Source organism: Falco peregrinus, chromosome 10 (assembly GCF_023634155.1).
Source record: "Falco peregrinus isolate bFalPer1 chromosome 10, bFalPer1.pri, whole genome shotgun sequence".
NCBI lineage: Eukaryota > Metazoa > Chordata > Aves > Falconiformes > Falconidae > Falco > Falco peregrinus.
Window position 1 is genome coordinate 1,238,408 of NC_073730.1, and position 6,000 is coordinate 1,244,407.

The 6,000-nt window shown below is 61.0% G+C and overlaps 1 long non-coding RNA gene across 1 annotated transcript; it reads right to left on the bottom strand.

Moving 5' to 3' along the window:
* Positions 1–1,520: 1,520 nt before the first annotated feature.
* Positions 1,521–3,561, bottom strand: LOC114013451 (uncharacterized). The gene is made up of 2 exons (XR_003556423.2): positions 2,739–3,561; positions 1,521–1,775 (listed from the first exon to the last, which is right to left on the bottom strand). It is a non-coding gene; the product is annotated as an uncharacterized LOC114013451 (long non-coding RNA).
* Between the last annotated feature and the right edge of the window lie 2,439 nt (positions 3,562–6,000).

The following is a 6,000-nucleotide window of genomic DNA, read 5'->3' on the forward strand; positions in this document are numbered from 1 at the left end:
ATTTGAAAACACACAAATGAAAAAATGCCCTTGCGTTTGCTGCAGCCCCTCCGGGTAGCCCCACACCCTCCCATCCAGGGTCTGTCTCGGAGCTGCTGTGTGGCATTGGGATGTCCCCAAGGCCGCCGCCTGCGACCCCCCCTCCCCCGCTGGCACGGTGAGGCGCGGGGCAGGAGACCGGCTTCACCTGAGGGACACTGGCCGGGCTGGGGCTCAGGGCTCTCTGGGCGCAGCGGGTCATGGCCCGTTCGGTCTCACTGAAGACCCGCGGGCGGAGCGGCCGCGGCAGCCGGCGCGGGGGTCCGGGCAGAGCAGCTTCGGCGGGGACTTGAGGGGACGCTGGTGTTAGTGGAACAGGGATGAAAGGGCTCGTTCAGGAGCGCTCAGCACCTCCGGGCTGCTCATGAATATGCAGCGTGCTTTACACTTCATATTATGTTTGCAAACATAATTCTTTTGTCTTTCAAAGGCTTTTACAAACTTGGACACCAAACAGACCGACGTTCGGTCAAATGCAAAGAATTTACATTATTCAGGAACCCATGAGATTCTGCCGGGCCTTTCTTTCTTCCATCCCCCATCTCAGTGCCTGGGGTTTAATCCGGTGATGAGGGTGTTAGGGAGCCTCCTCGGGCCCTGCCCCACGGCAGGATCATGCCCCGGGGCCGGGACGGGGGGTGGGGCGGCGGCCACGGCCCCGCCACGGAACCGCCCGGCCCGGCCCGGCGGCGGCGGCTTCCCCCGCCTGCCCTTGGCAGGGCGGCGGAGCCGGGCTCCGGCACCCCGCGGCTCAGGGCACAAAGGCGCCGGGGCGCCCCCCGGAGCGGCCGCAGGGGACGGGCTCAGTCCCGAGGGAGGGTCCCCGCAGGAGCGCGGCCACTGCCCCGGGCACCCGCCTCCGCCCTTGGCACCAGCGCCCGGCCCCCGCGGGGCGCTCAGCACAGCACAAAGCACCCAGCACCCAGCCAGCGCCCAGCCTCAGCACCCAGCATCCAGCACAGCACCCAGCACCCAGCACCCAGCCAGCGCCCAGCCTCAGCACCCAGCATCCAGCACAGCACCCAGCACCCAGCACCCAGCCAGCGCCCAGCCTCAGCACCCAGCATCCAGCACAGCCCCCAGCCCCCAGCCCCCAGCCAGCCCCCAGCCAGCACCCAGCCTCAGCACCCAGCACGCAGCACCCAGCATCCAGCACAGCCCCCAGCACCCAGCCAGCACCCAGCACCCAGCACCCAGCACAGCACCCAGCACAGCACCCAGCACAGCACCACACAGCCGTCGTCCCTCGTTCTCAACAGCCGAAACGCCTGGGCGCACCACTGTCATCAACAATTCTCGGTGCATACAAAAGTAACGCTAAATAAAACCGTGGGCTTTTAATGATTGCATATACTCGCGCTCTTCGTTCCTTTTAAAGTTAAATTAATTGTATTATTAGATTGTAACCCGTTGCTTGTAGCGCAAAAGAAAGGGAAAGGGGGATCAATAATGCGGCGTCTAAAACACACATGCACATATGGTTATGGTTCCGTTTGTGTTTTATTACAATTAAAATGCATTCACTGGGAGCCAGGATCAGGTACAGCAAATGCCAGTATTCCAGCAGCGCAAGCCACAAAGAGCTGATGGGTTTCGGTTTCGCAGCCGCTTTCGCAGAATGAAATACGTTAATATTCACACATTATTAAAAAAATAAAAATAAAAATAAAAAACCCCAAAGAGTTGAAGCGCTTCTTTCTGGACTGGTCTTTCAGGTTAACTTGCTCTTATGGACACTGCAGAAGAAATAAAACAAGTCGTCATTGCATTACTCAGTAATCAGTATGGAAAAGCCCAACCCTACTTATGGTTAACAAGAATTGTTAATGATATATAAATCATTTGATCTATTGTGCCCTCCAGACTAAAAGGAAAATAATGGCAACCCCAAGCAAATGGTCTTAATTAGTGTCCAAGAAACCACTTCCTAAATGTAGCCTTCCAAGTCATTCTAGTTTGACTGTCCAGAACAATCTTTTGTTCTTAAACGTCTTTATTTTGTGTGCAACTGCAAAAATGCTCTCCATACCGCAGCTCCGAAAATAGCTCATCTAAGGGTGCAGCACAGCACCAGGAGCAGGAGATGATCCCAGCCTCTCAGTGTCGCCTGTAAATAGGTCCCGATCGTTTGAAAGTTTTTATCCCCGAAGCCCTGCTCCTGACAACTCTCCTTAGGGAAGTACCAAAGGGGATTTCATGAAAGAAGCAGGTCCCCGCCGCCACTCAGGCGGCAGCACGAACTTTTAAGAAAGGAAAGCTAGCACGGCCGGGACACACGCCGTGCCGGTTCCAGCCGTCCATCACCCGCTTTCACCTGCTCTGCCCACCGCGTTAACGCGTGACCCGTGGGTTGCACACGCCGTGGGCATACCCGGTACAGCACGCTCACCGCGGTGCCCAGGTGAGGACACAGGCACCGACGGCAGGAGCACCCAGGGCCGGGCCAGGGGGCTGCTGTGGCCTTGACCTTGCCTCCACTGCCAGCAGCAGAACCTGGGCTGCTCGCTCCCACGGGAGGCCGGTTTCTTGGGTGTACAGAATACAAACTGGTATTTCTCATTAGCTGGGACACCACGTCCCTGATGCTTCATGAAAATCACCCACCCTTCCGCCGAATCCCACATCTTGCGTCACTTCTCTGTCCCACTGCAAAATGTAATTCCTAAAGTTTCAAAGCTGGTGCTGAAAAGCTGACCTACCTTGGTGACGAACCCCATCTTGGTCCTATCACCTCGGCTTTTTTAAAAAAGGGAAAGCTTGCTGAAAACAGACTTTCTGGCACGCTGGTTCTCTTCCTAGACGTGAAGGACTTGCCAAAGGGAACAGAACTTCTATAAAACGACAGTCAATTAAGTACCTCCTGTGCAGCGCTCTTCATGCTATTTCCAAAAGATAATGCTAATGGCAAATGCTGCAATATTTTATTTTAACTTCAAGAAAATCCGTCAACGACCTTCCTTGGACTTAAAACGTCCTTGACTCGTTTGACATCACGGTAAAAGACATAGGATGGGCTGCCAACTCTCACTACCCCAGCATAAACGATTTTAAAAAGTCACGGAGACAGTGTACAAGCTGTAGCCGAAAGGCAGGGCTTCGTACTCACACGCCTGCACGCAAAGCCACAGTGTTCACCTCTGCGAGCGGGCCCCTCCGGACAGCGCTGCGCAACGGTGCGGGGTCCGCAGCGCGCTGCTGGCCAGCCTTGCAGCACCGCCAGCCTCCCTCAGCTCTGAGGGATCTGCCGCTCTGAGAGGCTGGACATTGCAAGCGAGTTTGATGTTATCCTCTTATACGGCTTAAATGAAACGGGCTTGCCAGGCGGCTCCGTGGTTACTTACATGCGTTTATAGAGAAATGACCGCCTCTTACTCACAAAGCCTCAGCACGTAAAGAGCCGGGGGCAAGTCGGAGCGGTGAGGGCGGCGGAGCTGCCACCGCTCCAGGGCAGCCACGGCCCCGCCGTTCCCTGCCCGCCCCGCGGCGGCCCCGCCCGCAGCGGGCAGCCCCTGCGCCCTCCGTGCGGCGATGGCGGCGGCCCGAGTGGGGGGGGCGGCCGGGGCGGCCGCTGCGGGCGGGGGGGGCGCTGCGGGCGGGGGGGGCGCTGCGGGCGGGGGGGCGCTGCGGGCGGGGGGGGCGCTGCGGGCGGGGGGGGCGCGAGGCCCGCGGGAGGCGCTCACACCCCTCGCACCTGGGACGTTCCCCTTCTTTTCACGGTTTCCGCCTCCCTTTCCAAATTCCAGCTCCTGGGATTTTACCTGCGGAACGTTCCGCGCTGTTACAGCCCTCACCTGACGCCGCCTTTCAGAGCTCCTCGCTCAAAAGCAACGCTTACCCCGCAGCCTGCACGCCACAGGGAGCCCCGCGGCTGCCAGCCCGGGGCCGCCGGCGGGGGAGCAGCAGCGGCGCCGGGCAGCGCGGGACGGCTCCGGACCCGCCGGCTCTCCCCTCCTCCCCGCGGGGCAGCCGCCAGCTACCGGGGCCGGGGGCGCCCCTCGCCCAGGGCGCGCCGGCAACGCGGCCGCCGCTCGGCACAGCGGGGCTGGCCCCCGCCCGGCGGCCGGTGCCCCTCGGCGGGGCGCTGCGGGGGCGCGGCACTGGCACCGGCACCACCACCGGCACGGGCCCTGGCCGCACCGTGCTGCGGAGCCCGCTGACCCCGTCTGCGCGCAGCTGCCGGGATTACGGGTCATCTCCCCCGTGATGCAACCAGGCGCCCGCGCCGCGCACCGAGCCCCGCACCGCCAGTGGTGCGTGCCCTGACGGCGGGCAGCAGCGAGCCGGGGCCCGGGGGCTGCGGCCCGGCTCCCCCGTGCGACCCCTGCGCCCCCTCACCCCAGCTCCCCACGCCGAGGCCGAGGGGCTCGTTGTGGAGCTCGCCTTTCCCCCGCCGCCCCTGCTGGGCAGGGCGATAACCCCTCCCCGCGGAGCCCCCCGCTCCTCGCCGCTACCGGGGGTGGGACACAGACCCCCCGAGCTACCGACGCACCGCCGAGCCGAGCCGAGCCGAGCCGAGCCGAGCCGAGCCGAGCCGAGCCGAGCCGAGCCGAGCCGAGCCGAGCCGAGCCGAGCCGAGCCGGCTGTGTGGGACCCCCCCTCCCAGCCCCACCGCCGGCGGCCCAGCGGCTCCTCCGGGGGAGGCAGAGGCCCGGGGCGAGAGCAGCGGAGCCTCAGCCCCGGACCGCCCGGGGTCTCTCGGCGCGGGGGGGTGAGGGGTGGGGGCGGTGCCCCTGTTCAGGTATCTGGGTGCCTTTTTGCCTGGGGGTGTCTAATGCAGCTGCGCTCCCCGGGACGCTGCACGCCGCACATCTGCTGTAGCCGCCGCTAGGACTCCCTAGCCGGGGTACGCAGAGATAAATACGTGTCAGCGCCACAGTCATTTGTGTCTTTGTGCCTCTGCACTTCGGTACCACGTTCAATGTACAGTGACATAGTTTCTCTTCCCCTGTACCTACCTCCGACCTTACTTCCCCTGCGCACTTTCAGCACAACCTCAGGCTGCACGTGGTGCTTCCCGGGAGGCCGGTGCTGCCCTCGCAGCCTCCGCCAGCCCTCAGCCCGTCCCGCTCCTGACCACCGGGCCTGCGACCGAGCAGTTCTGGCTCCTTGCCCGGGCTTCTGGGCCCTGAGCCCACCGGGCCAGGCTGGGCACGGGCCAGTCCCTCCCAGAGGCCTGGAGCCGGCATGGAGAACACAGGGTGCAGGCGCCTGGGCGAGCTGAGGCCTTGCTGCTGGGCCAGCTCAGTCGTGCCCTTGACCCCAACTTTCTTGCTCAATCTTTTCTGGTTGCCCACAAGGATTTTGTCCCTTTTTCTCAAGCTGTGGCCTCAAGGTGACCCAAGTCCTTTTCTGGTTCCTCTCCTGTTGCCTGTTCCAGGGTAGTGATCATCTCTTTAAGCCTTTATTTTTTTGCCTTCCCAAACATGGTGGTTCTGAGGGAGCACAGCTGCTCATCAGATGTCCCTTTATTCCTCCTCCATGCTGAGCATCAGTTCATTGCCTCAGTTGAAGCCTACACTCTGCTCCCTCCTGCTGAAGTCCAACCCTTGCTGGTTCTGTGTGTACATCAGATGCTTTTCTCTCCCACAGGCTCTAAGGCCTGCAGGCACTGCAGACAGCACTGGAGAAAAGGCTTCTTGTCACCAGTTCCAGACCCAGAGTGTCTGGGAAGACCCCAGAACAGTCCAGAAGACAAACTGCAGATAAAGTTGTGCTTTACCCTGAATTGCCAGCGCTTCTACTGAAATGCAGTCATCAGAGAATTTAGCTGCACGTATTCAGCAGGTATAGCAGGATATGTGGGTACTCGCCAGGCGTGGTTTTTCACTTTATGACTTGGCCAAATTAGGATACATTTTCACTTATTTGGCCAAAGGCACATTCCCAACACACAGAGCTCCTAGCACACTATCTTCCTGCCAAATGTGTTGCTGCTCCAGAGCAGGGGACAAAGTCATTGGA